Consider the following 22,371-nt stretch of genomic DNA (forward strand, 5'->3'; position numbering starts at 1 on the left):
CAGAAGGACAAGAGCTGCAGAAGGACAAGAGAAAAAGCATGGGGGTCTGGTGTGGGGAGGTCTGGAAAAGCCATATAACATTTCCACTTAGTTTCCAATTACCCTGTCTTGGGAATGTCACAATGGATGGTCAAATCTATGGAGGAGTTAAAGTTTTTAGAAAATAATTCATAGGTCAGAAGCTTCACAGATTATAACTGAGACCGTTAGAATCCAAGATTACTTACTACAGTGGCTGAGTTAAGATATAGGCTTATTCCTTTACTCATTTATTCACTCTTTCATCCACTTATTCCCTGAACATTTACCAGGTACCTACATTACACTACACGATTGGTCAAGAAACCACATTTTCATACAGAGATTAATAAGGTGGACAGGTTGTAAACAGAAATGCCAGAAGAGATGTGGACAAACTTCTTTTTTTTTTCATTTTACATTTTGGATAATCATTTAAGGAGAAAGCTGTAATTGCTCATTGGTACTTAAATAAAATTCTTACGAACACGAAACAGGCAGAATTAGGGATGAAGTTTTAAAGTAGAGAATTTATTTTAAAAAGCACTTGATAAACTAAAGATACTGTGAAAGTATTTTTAACGAAATTCCATTGTTCCGTCCTTCCAAATTGTTCTGTGCTTTTAGATGTCCCAGGCATAGTCATTCAAATTGCTGCACATCAGCCTCCTCTTTTATGCACTGAAAAATTCAGGTGTTTGATTTGCTTTACTAATTGTCAAGTAAGATGTTAGGAAACATGTAATGATTTTTACCATTCCTCTCTTGTAGTTTTAAAATACATTTTCAAATTGCAGTGTGTGATCAATTCTGAATGGTTGCTTGAAAGAAATTTGCAGACCCAGACATTACCCAAGCAGAGGAAAATATATTTTTCCATATTTTTGACTGTTTGTAGTCAGGCAGCTGATAAAACACTTTTCTAGGAATGAGCAGGACCCCGTTTAAACACCACGCCAATCATCCTAGCTTATTTTACATTGACATTGAAAAAATTTCTCTGCTATCTTTACTTCCAAAGACTTGGCTCAGTTGTGACACATGAAGAAAGATTTAAAAGAAGTGTGAGTAATTAAAGCAACAAGCAATTAACTAATTGATCCTAAAAACATAGCTTACACAACACCAACAGTATATTTGCAGCCACTTTGTGAGGCAACCTGGTCTATGATCACAGATGCGTCTTCATTGTTATTCTTCTGCAACAACCAAACCAAACCAAAATAAATAAATAAATAAGTAAATTTTAAAAATCTGCAAACAAATATTCACTGGTATTTCAAACTCTTGGACCTTCTTGCAGTTACTGTCACCCGTGTCTCTTTCCTGGTTCAGGTGACCTGGACATCTCCTCTCTCCGGTCCTCCTATGTCAACCAACTGATGAACCACAGCTTGTGTGGGAAATCTTCCCCTCCTCATCTTCTTCCAAAGAATCTGTTTAGACATTTGTTCTGGGCTTGCAGCCTCTGGTTAGGCTCCATTATAGCTAGAACTGGCGAAATAACTTTCATGCCTAGTGAAAAATAAAAATGCAGGGCCTGCGCTGAAGAACGATTAAGAATTTTAAAATGGCCACATCAGAGCATGAGACCAAGCCTGGAGGCCATCTGAGCAGGGAGCCCTGTGGAATCATAAGGATAGCCCAGCCATAAGTCTGGTTCTGTTCATAGCCTCACCTTGGGATTGCTGCTATCTTTCCCGGTAAAGGAAAAGCTGCACAGAGCAGAAGCCTATGTGCCTTGTTCTCTCTAATACCCTCAGCAACTAGTGCCTGCCTGGCCTGGTACCATTACATATTGGGATGTGCAAGGCATTATTTAACCTGGATTTTTCTGCTTCTGTGATAACATCAGCTCATTCCCTCTATCTCACTATCCTGGAACCTCACTTGTCTTACTGAATATTCAGTTTGTCTCAGGGCCTTCTCAGGGGCTTCGCACTTCCCCAACATAGAGTTCTGTAAACCTTTTAGGTCTTGCCTCAAACCTTTCTTCCTCACAGAGCACTTCCCTGCCCACTGCTGATTCAAACAGCCCCCGGCAGCCACTCCTCCACTGCCTTACTTTATATTCCTGCCCTGATTATGATTTTAATTTAAACTTGTTGGATTGCCATGTCCTGTCTCTTGTCTCCAAAATGCAAGCTCCATCAAGGCAAGAACTGGGTCTCTCTTGGTTTCCACTATCTCTTCAAGGACAAATGAAACACAGGGCCTGCTACCTCTAAGCACTTGTTGAATAAATGAATAAATAAGTGAATGGACCTTTAAAAACTGCTTTTGGTCTAATCGTAATTATTTGGCAAAAATACTGAGAATAAAAACTGAGTCCACAGCTGCAGCCCAAAGGCTAAATCAAGCTCACCTATTTTGGTAAGTAAAGATTTACTAGAACACAGCTGTGCCCATTCATTTCCATCATATCAAGGTCTACTTTTGTGAAATGGGGGCAGGGCTGAGTAGTTCCCACACAGACTGTACAGCCTGCAAAACCTATTTACTCTGACCTTAACAGAAAGAGTTTGTCAACCTCTGGCATAGACCACATACCACTTGAGAACAGAAGAAAAAATTACCTGTCCAAAGAGTTTGGAGCCCTCTCCATTAACAACACAAACAGAATGTAGACCAATAAGGGGAGAAATTCATCTCCTTTTTAAATAAAGAATTCTCACATTTATCTGCCTCAGAGCGAAAACAGTTCCATGGGAGTCTCTTCAATGACTATGATGAATCCACCTGGTGCTCTTATTTAGGAATGGAGGAAAGCAGGAGAGGGGACAGAAAACCATAAGAATGAGAAGGCAAGACAGAACAAGACAAGGTTCTACAGAGAATAAGAAAGATGGAGACTGAAAAGACATTGAAAGAAGCATCGAGAAGAAAATAGTTCTCAAAAATTACCATGTTATCTAGTAATCCCATTCCTAGGTGTACACCCAAAAGAACTGAACACAAGGATTCATGTAGGTGTACACTGATGTCCATAGCAACATTCTTCACAGTAGCCCACAAGGAGAAAAACCCGTGTTCTTCAACAGGTCCAAAATGTACTGTATGCACACAAAGGAATAGCTATTCAGCCATAAAAAGGAATAAGATTCTGACACATGCTACAATGTGGATGAACCTTGAAAATGTTATGGTGAGTGAAGTAAACATTTAAAGAAAAAGACAAATATTGTATGATTCCACTTATAGAAACTGGTATAGTCAAATTCATAAAGACCAAAAGTAGAAGAATGGTTACCAGGTTCTAAGTAGGAGAGGGGAAGGGATTATCACTTAAGGAGCATGGAGCTGTTCCTTCGGATGGTGGGAAATTTCTGGAAACTGATGGTGCTGATGGTTATACAACATTATGAATGTACTAATGCCACTGAATTGTACACTTAAAAAGGTTAAAATGGTACATATTCTGTCATGTATATTTTACCACAATAAAACAGATTTTTTTAATGAAGAAGGAAAAGAACAGACACTGGCAACATTGGCATCAGACTCATCTTTGTCCCTAAAACCATGCACAGTTCCAGAAGAAAGGTATATAGCCCAAGACGCCAGCTTATGGGAAAGCAGAGATCACACTGACTATGGAAGATAGAACAGGTGAATGATCACACTGGACACTCAGCTGGGGAGATTTCTAAGTGAAATTTTGAAGAAACGGGAGATTTCTAAGTGAAATTTTGAAGAAGCAGCTTAGTAAGAGATGAGAGAAATGAATTGAAGACTGAATCACTAAGCAAAAAGGCAGAACTTAAAGATTTGGAAAATGCTCAGCCTGTCCACGTTTCAAAAAATGAGAATGTGTGTTTGGAAGACAGCACTGAAGGTATGGAAGAATCGACCATTTGTCAGAGAGATTCCTATGGGTGTGAACCACAGAATTAATCAGCCACTCCAGCAGGAAACTCCCAATTTGAACTGAGGAGGAAAGTGATGGGACATAAGGAAGGAAAGCTGTAAATGGGTGCTTTTTCAAGGAAAGGGAAAAGGATCCTGAAGGCAATTCATAGATCTTCAAGGCCATGGCCTGGGTTTTAGTAGGTCAGATGGGCTCTTACAGAAGCTCTGGGGTTAGAGCCACTCAAAGCCATTGGAGTACAGTTCTGGCTTAGTTGTGGAGGTGGCATTGCCTCCCTGGTGAGTCTGGAAGGTAGAACACTGAGCCAAAGAGGATTGTTCTCAGCTGTAAAATCTCATGGAGTTTGCCATGCTAGATCTTGGATCCACTTGGGACCCATCACTCCTTTTTTCTTCCCTGTTTCCCCCTTTTAGAATGGGAATCTCCGTCTCATGCCTGTCTCATCATTGTGTTTGGAAGCATATCAATTTTGTTTCATTTTTCATAGGCTCACAGCTAGAGAGGAGTTTTGTCTCTAGATGAATCCTACTTCCAGTCTCTCTCATATCTGAGCTAGATATTTAGACAAGACTTTGGACTTTAGACTTTAGAGTCGATGCTAGAACAAGTGAAGATTTGGGAGCTCTTCAGAAAGGAATGGATGTATCTTGCATGTGAGAAAGACATGGATTTTGAGGGGCCAGAGAGATACAAACATTTGATCCACAGCAGTCCACCACACAGCTATTGATTGTATCAAATCCTCCAACATTTTTATCTCTTCCAAAATTCATATGTTGAAGCCTTAATATGATGCTAATTGGAGGTGGAACTTTTGGGATATAATTATAAGGAAGTGGAGCCTCCATGATGGTATTCCCATTCTTGTAAGGATAGAAAGACAGCCCTTTCTCTCTCTTCACAGTGTGAGGATACTCTAAGAAGTGTGTGTTATTTTGTTACGGCAGCCTGAGTAGACAAAGACAAGAGTGAACTGAAGATGGTTGAAGATGAGAGCTGTCATTAATAAAATGGGTGCCGATAGGCTCTGTGTTTTCTTTTGATATTGTAATTTTAAGTCCATATTAACAGAACATAAAAGCGTGTAAGATTCTGTATACTTATTTTTTAAAGCTTTTATTTATTATTTGACAGACAGAGATCACAAGTAGGCAGAGAGGCAGGCAGATTTGGGAGGAAGCAAGCTCCCTGCTGAACAGAGAGCCCAATGCGGGGCTCTATCCCTGGACCCTGAGATCATGACCTGAGCCAAAGGCAGAGGTTTAACCCACTGAGCCACCCAGGTGCCTCTGTATACCTATTTTATACTCACGAGTTACTATCAGTTTCCTCAATGTTAAAAAAAAAAAAAAAAAAAAAAAGTTCATAGTTTGAGTTTATTTCTAATACCAGATGATTTATAATTAATCTGTATATTGAATGAAATGTTTTTCTTGGGAGAAAAAAAAACAACTTGAGACTAATCTGATGATGTGATTGAAAACTGATGTGATCCCATAACTAAAGCAATACAATATTTTGATGAAATTACTTACCTGTACAAAAATGCTGATGTTTCCTCCTGGTAGAAATTCCACAGTTAAGTTTCTTTTCTGAACTGTAATAAATTTCCCCTCAGAGCATAATTGGATGGCTGCTTGTAAGTTATAAGTCTCAAGAAAAGGATTTAAAATTAATGTTTTATCTCTAAGAATGATTTAAAATAATGCAAAATGGATAAATATTGGGGAGAGCAATGAATTAAGATCTCTAGAAGCATAAAAATGAATCATTTGTTGAGGTCATGTCACTGTAGTAAAGAAAAAGGATCATAATAGTGGTAAAAATAAGCATATCTACCATTCAGTATATGCCTACTATGTGCCAGGCTATGGCCCATCTGCCTTCCACATAGCCAAGTGGTCACGGAGGAGGGCATAATGGAACTGAAAATCAGGAATAAAAACACTGTTTCCTTTTGAGTATTTTCAGTCATATTATTTGAGACTAACCCTGCCACCTTTAAATTGGTTTCATCCATCATTTAAGAGTCTACACTGATCCTGGAAAAATCTGTTTCCTCCATAAGGGATTGTTCATGTTCCAAGAGCAATACAGCCGTGTTTCATTGCCAGGTGCACTGGCTGTAGAAAATGTAGGTCTCTGGTTCTCATTTCCTAGCTAACTAGTGTTCCATTATTGCACAGTGACCACCCATCCTTCAGCACTAAGGATCATCTCCCTGATGTGCTCAGAAAGGGGATTGTATGGTATCAGGAAGACACACTGGCCTGTGGCAATGCCACATTCATGGTTTCCTTGTAGCATAAACAGTGTCAGAAGACCTGTGTCCACCTTCCATCATGAAACTGCATGCATACAACTGAACATTTATGAATTCTTTACAGGCTCCAAGTGTGGAAGCACAAGATGCTGGTCTCAAAGTCCTTTGAAAAGTCATGTCCACCCTATCATACATCTTAACATTCCCTGATTTCTTCTTCCTCTGCTATCAAATACACGAAGCTCTCAGAGGAGAAGGTGATTCAGAATGCCAAACAAATAATGTTATTTGTCCCTCCATGTTTTTGCATGCTATCCAGTTCTACCTTTGTTCAGAATATCTTTGTGCTTACTGCAAGCAATTCTCTTTTGAACCATTTTGCTTTTTACTATAATAAATGACAAAGAAATTGAATTCATGGAAGTATTGCTTGATACTAGCAGATTGAATTTCAGGGCAATGCTATTATTTTTGAAAGCCACAATTCTCTGATCTACCAGGATTTACCTTCCTTTCCCTATCCAGGGAAGGATTACTGCTGACAAACTGTAACTCCTTTTCAAAACATTTACTTTTTCCTTTTAAGGTTTCCTTATAAAACCTTTGAAACTCACAAATAAGCACTGTGAGGAAGGAGTAACAGAAGCTGCATGTAATTACACATTTAGTTTGCATGGGACTTGGTTAGGTGGAAGAATATTTAAATAGATTCTTATCTTTGTTGGCTATTAGGATTTCTTTCGTCTTTTTCCCTTTCTTTTTCCTTTTCTTTTCTCTCTCTCTCTCTCTCTCTCTCTCTCTCTCTCTTTTTTTCTTGGAATGGCAAATAAAGTACAATGTCCTTAGGTTTACTTTTTAAACCTGTGGAGTTTAGGATGCTGGTGGATAACTGTTTGCTAACCTTTTACTTTTGGTTACTGTTCATCTTTCCTGGTTTATCATTGAATCTCCAGCACCTGATCCCAAGTCTGAAACATGGAATTTGCCTGCCCACCCCCAGCTCTCCCAAAAAAAACAAAGAGAAATTACACTTAGTTCAAAATGGTAAGAGGAGTGTGGCATACGATGCTGCATTCTTAGGATTTACTTATTTATTTGAGAGAGAGTGCATGGGGGGCAAGGAAGTGGGGGGGGGATCCTCAAGCAGACTCCACACTGAGCAGGGAGTCTGACACAGAGCTTGATCCCATGACTCTGAGATCCTGACTTGAGTCAAAAGCAAGAGTTGGGTGCTCAACCGACTGAGCCACACAGGCACCCGCTCACACATTGTATTCTGAGTGGGCAGTGCCTTCCTACATACCTGAAATCCTGTTAACCATTGCAACCAAAGAGAGATGAGATTCCATGTTCCCCACAGTTAGGTGAAGGAGGGGGCATGAGATCTGTAATTCCCATGCCCCAGGATTATTTAGTAGATAGTACTTATACTGGTTATAACAATATAACCATTATAAGTAACAAGAATAAGCCAAAGTCTTCCTCCTGTTTATCCTCTTACTGAGAAACCTGCAGTTTTAGAATGAGCAAAATTTGTGTTCAGAGGTGTGAAATCTTCTTTAACATTTTTTTCTCATATATCTGAAGAATCCTATTTCCCCAGAAAGACCACATTATATATTTTTTTCTTTAATTTTTAAACACAGGAATGGAATTGAACTACAAAGTTATAGATACTCAGCCACACAAGTGATTTGATGGTAAAGCCTCACTGGTGGAGCTAAGGCCATAAAAAACAAAAAGGATGCAAACTTCAGAACTAAAATGAAGGGGAAAGTGAATTCCCTGAACCCAGTGCTTTGCTAGACCTCTGAGATTTGAATGCAGCTTTAATCAACCTGAATAATTACTGCAATAATCATTACAAAGCTGAATAGTTTTATATTCCTGATGGACGTAAATGGCTGCTATATATTTTGTCCTTCAAAATACTAATTGATAACAGGAGTGGAATCCTATGTGGGCATAGACTCTTAGCAATGTAACATTTCATTGACATTATATTTGGCACTGTAGGATGATTTCTGTTGAATTTTCAAAGGGACTAAGAAACAAGCTGTACTGTGGAAAAAGGCATTTGGATGGAGTTGTGCAGTGGGGTGGGGGAGGTGCCTCTGAAAGATTTCCATAGTACCAGGCCTGATCCTTATCCTCACATTAACCAATTAATTCTACATGTATCTAAGATGCTATAATCATGATATTCCCAGCAATGATTTTGAAACACTTGGCAAGTAAAATCCTATGTGTTTGATATGCATTATTCTTTTACACTTTATAATAGCTCTGCAACATAAGTATAATTCTGAGGCAAAGAGGAAACCTATTGGGGAAGTTAACAAATTTGCCCAAGTATGCAGAGTATAGGGTTTTGTTCAAATTCGGATCCAGGCCTTTCTAAGTCTAAAGCTGGCTCCTTACAATGGTCTGTTCTGATGCTCCAAACTTTTCTTGAGGGCCTACTACACACCCAGCTCCTTTCTGGATTTGCAGATGACATAGTGAATAGGCTTAACTTCTACTCTTAGAGATCTTGCCCTTTAGTTAGTAAGTTATATTTTAAATAACTATATTAACAATTAATCCATTATCATGATGGTCAATATTATGAAGGAAAAGTTCAGGATGTTATTGTGGTCAGGGGAATGATACTCAAAAGAGACAGAAAGAAGTCCTAACATACATGTGAAGAAGTGGGAGTTATATATGTTGGGAAACTTTTTTTTTTAAACTTGAATTTCAAAATCATCAATTCAAAATATTCTTTTCAGAATGTCTGTTTAATTTTGTTGAGGGCTGAGCTGAATTTCTTGGTAAATTTCTTTTATTTTTTTAAAGATTTTATTTTATTTATTTGACAGAGATCACAAGTAAGCAGAGAGGCAGGCAGAGAGAGAGGAGGAAGCAGGCTCCCCACTGAGCAGAGAGCCCGATGCAGAGCTTGATCCCAGGACCGATCATGACCCAAGCCGAAGGCAGAGGCTTTAACCCACTGAGCCACCCAGGTGCCACTCTTGGTAACTTTCTCACAGAAAATACAGCCATATTTTTTAGAAACAAAGTAACATAAGAAATGTTACCTGTAATATATTATTATCACCTTTAACATTTCCCCCATGCCGGTTGAGAAGAGAGGAGGAAAAGCTATACTTTGGTGATTGTTTTATTTGATTTAAGAGCCTGTTTGGGACTTCTTGTCCTTGGTTGTTTGCTGCTTCAGATTTAGCAGTTTAAGTGAGTAAAATCAGGGTATGGTTAATCAGGAGGTTTTTGCTTTGAAGATTTGCTTTTCCCCTTCTGGTTTTTTTCTTTGATCCAGTGCAAAAATGTCCCCTTTTATAAAACTGCATCTACAAGGCAATTGCAACAAGAATTCTTTGGAGCAATGTTGTCACACCATTCAAAACTTGGGTTAAGGTAAAGCCTAACAAAATTATGAAAAATGACAAGGCTTTCCTTCACCTAGAGAAGTAATATTTCTGGCTGCCAGCAATATGGCAGGTGCTACATGATTTTTAAAGGTTTTCTCATTTTACTGTCACATCAACCTGATGAACTGGGAATTAGTGCCATTACTGTTGCTGGTAAGGTTAGACTCATGTGACAGATGGTAACACTGAGGTTCAGACAAATTAAGTGAATTTCCCAAAGTCAAAGGCTAGTGAAGTGCACAGTCAGTTTTCCATTCTGGGGTCACTGGGCTACAGAGCCTATGCTCCTTCCAGCCTAGCTGAGATGCTATTTGGTATTTGATGTCATTTTGTTTCAGCCCAGTTAGAATAGGAGCAGTATGTCATCAGGATATATCAAGCATAGAGAGTGCATAATCTACAGGCAGAGCTAAAAATTTTCAGAAGAAAGAATATGCTGGAGATTGAGTAAGGATAATCTAACCACCCGAATGCCAGAGTCATCAGGTTGCTGGTAAAGACTGATCTATATGCAATGCGTCCTGAAACATGATACTCTTCTGTTCTCTTAAATAAGCCAAACCCTATTAAATCTCTCACTGTATCCTTTGTGCCTAGCAGAGGACAAGCATGCATACTTAAAATAAGCAAAAATGCATTTCAATAAATTAAGTGGAAATCTTCTTGGTGAAGGTGAGTAACCTCCCTTAGAGGTTATACCCTTTGTAACTTGCCATAGCCTCTTGGAGAGTCCCTTTGTCCTTAATAAATATCAGTCATCCAATTATATATTTATGACCTCAGCCATTAGAAATCCATTTGAATGTTCTTGTGTATAGTCACATATGGATAATTTCCTTGGAATTTCATATTTACTTAGTTTGGAATGAGCAACTTAAATGTACATATAAAATAGATGTTTAAAAAATAAGTATCATGCTATGGTCTTGAGGATTGTCAGAAATGGACCATACACCCATGTAAATGGTAGCTTTGACTTTTATTGGCTCTAGCTTAGCTATCCCTTAGAGGTATAACAAAATAAATGAATTACTTATTGTCATATTGCCCAGAAGAAAATGAAATGAGAAAATACCCACGTTGCCTTAAGCCAAACATATGGAGTCTAAGAAAAAAAAAAAAAAAAAAAAAAAAAGCCATGCTACCTTAAATTATGGTGTTTGGTGGCTGCTTTTTCCAAAGCCTATTAAGTTGAGCTATTTAAAAAATGGGTTGAGAAAGGAAGGAAAGGAAACTGTTTTTATTTTAAGTGCACAAAGTGGTGCTAGTTTGATTATCTAAATCTTTAATTATTGAATTTTATTTATTTATTATGAACACATAATGTATTATTTGTTTCAGGGGTTTAGGTCTGTAATTCATCAGTCTTACACAATTCACAGCACTCACCATAGCACATACCCGATTAGGAATTTGAAATAATTTCACTAAGAGATGCTTGATATGGTGATATGTACTCTTTAGGAAAATTTATTTTTTCTCCATTATCTTTTCCTTACCCCACCTTGACTTTGAGTCACCTCAGTAATTCCCCAGAAAAAGAAGATTTTAGAGAACCTCAGCTATAATGTAACCATTCTGGGCCACAGCAAGAACCTTTGCTGCACATAGTTGTAGGTATTTGCTAGGTATTTCAATGCAAGCAATTGGGCTAAGCATAAATATTTCTCTCATAAAAATAATTGATTCTTTGTGATCATTTGATTATAATCTCTAGGATAACAAAAGTTTGGAACAGAAAATTCTCAGAAGAGTAAAGAAGAGCAAAGAGAAAGGAAAAAGAGGATAAAATTTTTAGAGAGAGTATTGAAGATACATACTTGGAAAAGTGGGCTCATGAGCAGGAAGGCAAATAGGGGTGGACAGTTACTCATCTGGAAAAAAGAGTTAGACTATTTGAGTTTGAAGACATGAATAGAAAGAAGACATCACTTAATCATATAAATGAGAGAGAAAGTCTATATTTCAAAGCCTGTGTTGAAAGACATACTCATCTTTGAATAAGCAGCAGTGTAGTAAAAGGGTTAGGAATAAAGAGAATATAAGTGGCAAAGAACTTGTGTTCAGCCAATGGAAATTATTCTTTCTGATGATGCTCCTTATAGCTGTCTGCTGGCATTGCAGATGGCTAGTGTGGACCCATTTGCCATTGGAGAAATGGTTAGAAAGGGGATGCAACTCCTTTCAAATAAAAGAAAGAAAAAAAAAAGAGAGAGAGAACTGAAAGTGTTTTGCCTCTAAAGATTAGTTGAAAACATCCACAAGGATGATAATGGTAATGATTAAATACCTTTTGCTCAGAGATTTGACATGCTTTCAAATGTGCAGGATCTGGTAGAGCATGTATTTCTATCTTCATTTCACAGATGAGTAAGTGGAGGCAGACAGAAGCCTGTAGCTATGGATTGGGGCAGAAAAGTAGAAGAAGAAAAGCTCCTGGTAAAGTGCCAGGTAAATGTCCAAGAGAAAAGATAGATGTTCCCTGGAGCCCTGAAATCCATATGACTCACTGAGTAAAATATAAACTTCCCTGATATGAAGCTCTTAGCCACAGGAAGATGAAGTTTTCTCCCAAATGTGAGCACAATTTGAATTTTAGAGTAAAACAAACATTTTAAAATTCCAAACCAAGAGTTATGTGTATTCTGTCTTACACAATATTTATATTTCTAGAAAATATACTAAAGGAAAACAACTTTTTGCAACTCTAGGCAATTCTGTGAATGATAAACTTGGACTTCCCTGCTTGGACGTGTTTACCTAGTACCACCTGGTGGCAGCTGAAATTATTTCAGGAAAGGAGAAGACTAAACACTCCCAGTTGCTCAAATTCCAGCTTCAGTCTCTGGAGGGAGATGTTAAGCACCGAAAATACAGTTCTGGGACCACACATGCTAGGTGGTCTGAACTCCGTGGAAAACTAGAACTGAAATCTCTTGTCACGTTGCCAGTGCCAAGAATTGCCCCATTATTTATTAGGAAGGCATTTTCGGATAACTTCCTTAGCCATGACTGATGGATGTTTCTTTGTTCTCCGTCTCCCTGATTCTGACGTTGATGCATAAAGCAGCTTAATAGCAGTAGGAATGCCAAGTAAATGATTGCACCAGAGAGCAAATCTAAAGTGGAACATACAAAGGTGTCAAACCTATCACCTTGTCCTCATTAATATGAGGTTACAGCTAATTGCATTAACCACACGCTTCAGTCTCTCTCCCATCATTATGTAATAATGACTTTCTTTTCATCACTGGCTTAAATTGCTTTTTTAGATCTAGTTCCCTGAAAATTTCTTATCTTCCTCTTGACACTCTGCTATAAAACGTTTATTCAACAAATAGTGATTGTGTATCCACCATTGCCAAATGCTATGCTAGATATTAGGCGTTTAGCATTGAAGCTAAAGGATTCAATTCCCATTCTTAGGGATCTAATGGAAGAAACTACTACTTTTGCTGCTGCTACTATGACTAGTACTGCTGTTACCGGTACCGCTATTACTAGTACTACCATTGCTACTAGTGTTAGCCCTACTGCTAACATTTCTATTACTACTACTGCTGCTACTGCTGCTGCTACTAGTACTAGTACATTGCTAGTGTTTCTACTAGTATTGCTGCTGCTCCTACTACTAGTACTTCTGCTGCTACTAATACTAGTTCTAATGTTACTGCTACTATTTCTACTAGTACTAATGCTGCTACTAGTAGTGCTGCTGTTGCTACTAGTACTACTGCTAGTGTTTCTACTTATTCTACTGCTGCTACTACTACTGCTGCTATTAGTACTAGCACTATTGCTACTGCTTCTACTAGTGTTACTGCTACTACTAGTAGTGTTGCTGTGGCTACTAGTACTAGTACTACTGCTAATGTTTCTACTTGTTCTACTGCTGCTACTACTACTGCTGCTATTAGTACTAGCACTATTGCTACTGCTTCTACTAGTGCTACTGCTACTACTAGTAGTGTTGCTGTGGCTACTAGTACTAGTACTACTGCTAGTGTTTCTTCTAGTACTGCTGCTACTACTACCACCGCTGCTGCTACTACTATTGTTGCTGCTATTGTTGCTGCTGCTACTACTAGTAGTACTACTGCTATTGTTCTAGTACTACTGATGCTGCTACCACTAGTAGTGGCAGGACTACTACTACTTTTACTACTGCCACTAACTTATTTAATGCTACCATGTGCCAGGCTCTGTCCTAAGTGATTTATTTTGACTGGTTCATTTAATTCACACAACCTTATGGAGGTAGGTACTATTTGTATCTCAGTTTCATTAATGAAGGAATCGAAGCAGAGGGAAACTAAGTAACTTGTTTGTGGTCTCCCACACAATAAGCAGTAGAGACGGGATTCAAATCAATTTCAGAATCTCTTCTTAACCTCTGCCTCTCGATGAACAAGAGAAATAATAGTACGAACACTAATAAACAGATTTACAATAATTTATAATTGCAAATAATTGCTTTATAATTTTTAATTAATTATAAAATAATTTAGAATAGCAAAATGAGCCATAAGGAAAATCTAATGTAACTATGAGGATAGAGAGTGATGGTATGGGAGGAGAGAAGTGAGAGTAGAGGTGCTCCTCTAGACTCAGCCACAAACCTCTCTGAATAATAAGAGAGAATTCTTTCCCTAAAGACTGAAGAGGAAGAGTGTCCCAGGAAGAGGGAATAGAAACTGCAAAGGCAGGAAGAAGGTTTAAAATTCAGGTTGCAGAAAGATGGTTTCTGCAGTTGAAGTATAGTGAATAAAGATGTGAAGGAGATGAAGTTGAAAAGGTATCAAGGGCCCATTCCTGCAGAGCTTTAAATGTGAAGGGGAAGAGTAAGAAAATGTGTGGTCTCCTATTTCAGACTCTGCCAGGTCCTCTGAGAGATTCATTCTAATAGCAATGAGACATCACTGGGTAGCCTTGAGGAAGGAAATGATATGATCCCTTTCATCATCCTGATGGCTTCTGCTGAAAGGTTTTTCCTCTATTCACAGATCCTACAGTATTTTTCAAAACATTTTACCATGCATATAGGAAACCTGTATCTAATATCCCAAATTTCCTTAGCTGATTCTTTCATTGAGAGGCCAACAGCCTTCTTTCTGTTGACTGCTCTTTTCCAGACATTCTTCTTTCTAATTGGTCTGAATGTCCACTTACAGCATCCAGTATCAGTGAAGGTATAGCCATAAGGGCTACAGTAGAAATATTCCAACAGTGCTGAAAGCAAATGAAATCATGTTTTACAGCTAGAAACTGGAGACGGTTTGGCATTTAGTAAAGCAAATGTTTGACCAAGGGACACTATTGTACTAGTGTTCATCATGAATCTCTTCTATGTCTGTTTTATTAAGTTTCAAGATTTTACTCTCTGATGAATAATGTTCCCACAGTGAATGTTAAAGACCCAAAGGAAAGAATTACAGCAAATGTAGTAATGGTATGTGATGAATGCAGTAAGGTCAGAAGAAAAGCGTCTAGTTGTCAAAAAAGGAGGCAGGGCATGTGCTTCTTCAAATATATGGTGTCTCAACTTCCTCAGCATTTCAAGTGTACCTACCAGATGAGCTTGACTTAGGCTTACTTAGTAAATTGGAAAAAACCCTAAATGGTGTTTTATAGTTTTATTGATTTTTATTACCATAAAATCAAGCATAATACAATACCTTATAACTTAGAAGGTGCATATGGTTAGTTGGATGGATGGATGGATGGATGAGGGGATGAGTAGATGGATGCATGGATGGATACATAAATGAGAATTTAAAGGTCTAAGAGTCAGAGTGCAGTCCTGGTAATACTTCTTCCCTGTAAGGGAACATCAAAAATTATAAGTCTTAAGAGCAACCTCAAATTTCATGTCTAGAGAATTTGCTGAGTTTTAGCTGTCCTGTTTCTAAGCATGGAGCCAGGCAAGTTAAGGGCATTTAATGAAATATTAGTTCAGTAAAAAACTTGTCAACCTATCCTGACACCCTCTAAGACTGCTTAACTCTATAGGTTTCAGATTCACTGCCTTTGGGAATGTATTCCTCACCTCCAGGTAAGTTAAGTACCCATCCCTCTTATCTCTATTGCACAAGAAGATACTATACAATTTCCATGTAAATATCATGTTGTTTCAAGTTGTATCCTCAGTGTTTGAAACCCGTATATACTAAAATTACCAGGGATGTTGTCTCTTAGTAGGTCTGCCTGGAATCCAAACTTAAAAGAGAACCTTCTCTCCCAGTATAAGTCTTCAAATATATTTTTATAATCAGGAGATTAGGATGTTGCTATATAATCATTTAATTGATCACTACATAAAGATACTACAAATAAGTAGGTCGATAAATAAATACATAGATGGATAGATAATAGATAGATGATAGATGTTAGACGATAGATGATAGATAGATAGATAGATAGATAGATATTTGCATCTTTAATTGATAGGGGCTCTCTGTGAAGATCTAATATAATCATTCTTTCATATATTTGCCTAGATATATTCAGGGTGTGAGGGGTATAGAAGAGCACTTAGAAAACAGAAGCCTTTGCTACTCGCCAACATTATCTTTTTCTCTCTTTATTGAATTTAAACCAGAAAAGTATTAAAAACAACAACAACAAATGTGCCATTTGAAGATATCTGTAAAAATAGTGGCTATGATATACATTCAAAGATTGTTAATTTTTATGAATGTTTTATATACTATATAAAATTTTTATGTTGTCCTTTTCTTCTCTTCCAAGTGACACATTAATTTTTTTTCTCTTATCCATTTACTTAAAGTACAGTCTATCTCAGCTACCTCCAATTTCCTGCTCATTTATTCTTCAATCATATACATGTGTTTTTTCGTCTTACTGGATTTTTATTTTGTTTATAAGTTTTCACCAATTTATATGTATATAAATTACCTTTTCACCAGTAAAAATATATTTTAGTATATCTTATATGGAACTCTAAGCATAGAGATATTTATACATTTGTTATTGTGAATCACTGTTTTTCTTATCTGTCAGCAATGAGAATGAAAAGGTATCATTGGGATTCTAGTTTTATAAACTCTGGAACCAGAAGTCTGATTCATGTAAATTAATCCAGAATAGCACTTCAGCTATTTGTCCATGGATTTTGGAAGGATGCAGAAGTGAGATTTGTGAGAGTTTGGGTAATTGTGCTCTTAGGCATTTATTTAAAATGGTGTCATCATAAACGTTTCAATGCATTTATGTTCTTTATGAATTTGGGTCTTGAGTAATTAGATGCAATGGAAAGAGTACTGTTTCTTAGCAGACTGTTACGAGTCCCTGATGGAAAAAAAAAATACATTTATTGTCTGAACAGTGTCCTCAGCCATCACTATCATCATAACCTCCGTAACCTGCCCTGTACTTTGTTCAGTGCATGATCCTTAATGGAGGCTCCATGAACTGTCATGAGGTTGAAGAGTCAATGAGCCGAAAGAAGGAGAGGGAGATAATGCAGACTGTACTTGAAGGAGATGGATAGCTGAAAGAAAAAAAATAAATGAGGTGTCATTTGGACGAGGACACAAGGACAAAAAAGCATTTATAAAGACCATTGCTTTCTCACCTGTTATAAAAGCAACATAAGTTTGTTGTAAGAAATTTAGAAAATTCAGAGGAAAGCAAAGAAAATTAACTCCCCTCTAATCTCATAAACAAAAATAACATTTTTTCACTGTATACACCCAAGGTACACCCCAACACACTCATTCATATGATTCTTAAAACAAATTTAAGATATTTTACTCATGACTTAAAATCTTCCCACGTGATTTGTCATTTTTCCAAAACATCCCATCCCTTCTATCTATATCCATCCATCTACTCTGCTCTTTTTACTTCTACTTGAGTAAGTACTAAGAACGCATGATCACTATACCTGGAAATGAACATAGACCTATGAATCTACTTGCCTCATATGAACTCCAGTAGCAATAATGGAACTGACATTAGGTGACACCAGGTGACAGGTGGATGTACCATCCTCAAATCTGAAAAACACTGCTCTGGACAAGAAGTACAACAGAGGCAATAAAATCTTTATTCCTATCAATATTTGTGTTTTTCAACTAGAGAAATAGGTGAAAGAACTTGTATTGACTTTCAAGCACATCTTCTAACTTCTAATTGCATATATAATCAAAATTAAGCCTTGAAGCTGTCTTATGCCCTTTGGAGCCCCCAGACTAAGCACTTTCATTAAGAGGTAGGACCTTATTTCTAAGGTAGATAATTAAAACTTGTTGTAATAAAGATGGAAATGATAGTGTTTCATGCTAAGTCCATGGGGATTTGTAGCCGAAGTAGGTTGAGGCTTTAATAGTGAAAAGATGTTTTTGATAAACGTGCCTGGGGCATGGTAATAGATGGGTCTTTCTGAATTTAATTTAGAGAAGTATAATAGCTTGTGAAATGTGGGGAAAATTATTGGAAACTTTTTTTTAAGTTTGCTTTTTAAGACGTGCTATAATTTTCCCACAGGAGGTTGGTTTTAAATATTCACTCAGGCATTTAATAGCTGTGTTATAACTCGTGATATGTCCAAGGTGCATGCAGGGTGGAAGAGCAGAGAGATGAGATATAAAGATGAACATAAGCTTTCCTGCCCATGGAAATCTCATAATCACCTGTTCCCATAATATGTGGTCTGATAAGATATCATACATATAGTTTATACTTAAAGCATTCTTATTGAACTAGAACTCTTAAGAACCTAACCAGCAGTTCTGTGTTTTAAAATTTGAAATTCTAAGAATGTTGAGAAAAGTCAAATATCTTCCACTAGATCGTATTGTCCATGAGGTCAAGGACACATTATTTTTACTCTACACAGAAACCTCTATGCAATGACTGCTTACAGTAGGCACTTAATAATTTTAATAACTAAACTGATCATGCCAGTCAAACGGGCACAAAGTCCTAGAATTCCCATTGCTGAAGTGATTTTTTTTATGGATTTGGAAATCATCTCCAAAACAGGGACTGCTAAAATGATGTATTATCTGAGGCGTGTTTAATCACAGGATACCTTTTTTTTTTTTAAAGATTTTATTCATTTATTTGAGAGAGAGAGCGAGAGCAAAAGAGAGAGCACCAGCAGTGGGAGAAGGAGAAACAGGCTCCCTACTCAGTGGGGCTCAACCAGGACCCTGGGATCATGACCTGAACCAAAGACAGACGCTTAACTGATTGAGCCACACAGACACCACACTGGATGCCTTTTTATCAGCAACAGTATTGGATTAATATGTGAGATATCTTAAACTTTGAAAGCAGACCTTGAAGGACAGAGAGAAGTGCTAAATGTGCTTTGATATCTTAGTAGGGGTTTGAGGTTTGGAAAGAGCCTCAAATATTAGAACTAAAAAAGCCCATAGATTTCTAGCTGTGTCTCCTGAGGCAAGGAAAATAAAAGCCAAAATAAACTACAGGGACTACACCAAAATAAAAAGCTTTTGCACAGCAAAGGGAACAATCAACAAAACAAAAAGGAAACCTGTTGGAAGGGAAATAATATTTGCAAATTATATATCTGATAAGGAAGTAATATCCAAAATATAAAGAACTTATATACCTTACCACCAGAAAATTCACAAATAATCCAATTAGAGAATGGACAGAGGATCTGAACAGACATTTTTCCAAAGAAGACGTGTAAATGGCCACAGACACGTGAAAAGATTTTCAGCATCACTAATCATCATGGAAATGCATATCAAAACAACAGTGAGATAAGGATGTGGAGAAAAGGGAACCCTCATACAATGTTGGACGGGACTATAAATTGGTGTACCCACTGTGGAAAATGGTATGGAGGTTTCTAAAAAATTAAAAATAGAAATACCAACTGATCCAGTGATTCCAAAGAAAACTAACACACTAATTTGAAAGGATATATGCACCTCTACATATATTGCAGCTTTGTTTACAATAACCAAGATAGGTAGCAATCCAGGTGTCCATCAATGGATGAATCAATACAATGGAATTATTGCTCAGCCAAACAGGATTGTATCTTGCCATCTGTGACAACATGGATGGACTTAGAGGGTATTATGCTAAGTGAAATAGGTCAGACAGAGAAAGACAAATACCATATCGTTTCACCTATATGTGAAATCTAAAAGAACAAAATGAACAAATGAACAATAAAAGCAAAAACAGAACCATAAACATAAAAGACAAACTGATGGTTGCCAGAGGGGAAGGTGTGTTGGTATGGGCAAAATGGGTAAAGAGGAGTGAGAGATACAGGCTTCCAGTTATGGAATGAGTAAATCATAGGAATACAAGGTACAGCACAGGGAATATAGTCAGTGGTACTATAATAGCATTGTATGGTAATAAATGGTAGCTATACTTGTGGTGAGCACAGCATAATACATAGATTTGTCAAATCACTGTTATACACATGAAACTCATGTCACAAATGGCAAGATATCTTGTTTTATTGCTGAGCAATAATTCCATTGTATTGATTCATCTGTCGATAGACACTGGATTGCTTTCCTATCTTGGCTATTGTACATAATACCACAATAAATGTAAGGGTGCATATATCTTTCCAAAATAGTTTTTATTTTATTTTTTAAATTTTCTTTGGGTAAATACTCAGTAGTGGAATTACTGGATCACATGGTATTTCTAGTTACATATGTGTGTGTGTGTATATATACACACACACACATATGTGTATATATATATATATATATACACACACACACACACATATGTATATATATATATTTATTTATTTATTTTATGTTTTTTTTTTTTTTGGAGGAACCTCCATGCTGTTTTCCATAACGTCTGCACCAATTTATATTTAAGGGAGGGGGAATTTTAAACATTGGGATGAGTGAATGGGAAAGCATTAGAGAACATTAGGGAGTGGCTGCTCAATGTCACTAAGTCACCTGTGTTTGCTAAATGTTGCTTATGAAAGTTAAGCTCCTACTCTCCCATAGAGACTTTGAAACAGTCACCCTTTCTTTACTGATGATTACATTTCAAAGGGAATATAGTCAGGTCCTAGAAACAGACATTTCTGGGTGTAGGATATTTACATCTCAAAGGATCAGAAAAAAAAATTTACAACATCAGCTTTTATAAAGAAAATACTCTAAGAAAAGGGCGGTCAGGAGCCTATATTCAGGAAGAAACTTGTCTGAAGTTTAGTTGAGGTGAGGGAACATTCAGTGCCCTCATCTGTAAAGAGGAGGTAACAAAATCATATCTTAACAAAGTTTTTGAAAATTATATGTGTTAATATTATGAATACACTCATATGGAAAACTCAATATCATACAATTATCAAATACCAGATTGCCTATGAGAGCTCATCAGATGAGATCAAATTTGGTTAAATGTGTAAATGATATGAAGGATAAAACTAATAATTTCTCATATATAACAAGTTCTTAATGTCAAGTAGTTAACAAATTATGTCTAATTCCCTAAAATGTATCATTATTTTCATGTTGCACAGAAACAAGCCGAGTCTCAGAAGATTTAAGTCCTTTGTTCAAGGTCAAACACCCGTAGGGATAGAGCTGTGATTCAACCAAAGAACTGTCTAACCTCTAAGCCCCCTTTTTTTTTTTTCCCCTCAAATACCAAACTTCTCCTCAGAAACTTTATCAGGCTTAAGGCCAGAGAGGACAAACCTATATAGTCATCCTGTCCGGAAAACTGAGAGTCAACCGTACTGTTATTTTGTTCCCAAGATTTGTTGACTGTGGGTGTTAAAAAGAGAGGCAAAAATTGAGTGGACCTATTGACTGGACAATAGACCCATTCAACTAACTGCCAACCAGGAGCTACAAGGGTGCAATTTGACATTTTCTGGGACAGGCCATGTGAGCACTTAAGGACATCAGTGCCCCATTAGGAGGAAGGCAGGTGACCTTTTCTTTCTTGCCTTCTATACTTGGCATTAGCAAGAAAAGAGTGGGGTGGGCAGAGATAAGAAAAGTTCTCTGTCATAAGCAAGAGCCTTTTACCTCCTTGGGTACTGCTGGGCAAGAAGTATTTTGTGAGAAGCCTATCACAAAATAAAAGCTTTTCTTTTTTCTTGTTTAGACTGTAGCATGTGATGTTCTCTCCCACCCTGCTTATCAAGTCAAAGAAAGTCTATTCAATAATTCTGCTGGAGATGTGATTTAGGAGCTGAACTCACCTATCTGAGGTCAGAGGCTCTTTGCAGAGAGTTACTGGAGCTATTTTCACAGGCTTGGGTTTTAAGCTACTTTCACCAAGAGGTTATGACCAGAGAAAAAGCACCATTTTTTTTTCTCTGAGCCTCAGTTTCCCCCTCCATGGAAGAATATAAAGTACATCATTTCTGAGGTTGGTTTCTTATAGTCTTTAATTATGATTCTAGGGAGCTGTCCAAATAATGTGTTTTCCCAGGGGCCTTTTGGAATCACCCTAGCCAGAAAAAAATCCTTCCTCCTTTGAACTCCCATTCTGCTGACTCTTTGGACCTCTCTCAGATATACTACCCTGTTTTTTGTTTGTGTGAGTGGCAACCTCGTGGACCAATACCCAGAGACAGGCAGATCTGAGTCTATATGCTCACCCTGCTGCTTACTACTTGCATGATGTGGCATAAATGATCTCACCTCTGAGTCTCCGTCTCCCCATCTATAAAATGTAGATGTAGTGGACATTTTCCAAAAATTTTTTCCCCTTGCCTAACACTTTAAATAATGTCTTTCTTATAATTGGGGAATTCTCCACCAAGGAGTCCTTCTCTCCGAATT

General features: G+C 37.4%; 1 protein-coding gene across 1 annotated transcript in view; it reads left to right on the forward strand.

Annotated features, from left to right (window-relative positions):
- Window positions 1–22,371, forward strand: part of LOC111149101 (potassium voltage-gated channel interacting protein 4) — a 1,200,286-nt gene that overhangs the window by 745,554 nt on the left and 432,361 nt on the right. The window lies entirely within an intron of this gene.

The sequence above is a fragment of the Enhydra lutris genome, unplaced genomic scaffold (assembly GCF_002288905.1).
Source record: "Enhydra lutris kenyoni isolate GAN:26980312 unplaced genomic scaffold, ASM228890v2 scaffoldscaffold21, whole genome shotgun sequence".
Classification (NCBI taxonomy): Eukaryota; Metazoa; Chordata; class Mammalia; order Carnivora; family Mustelidae; genus Enhydra; species Enhydra lutris.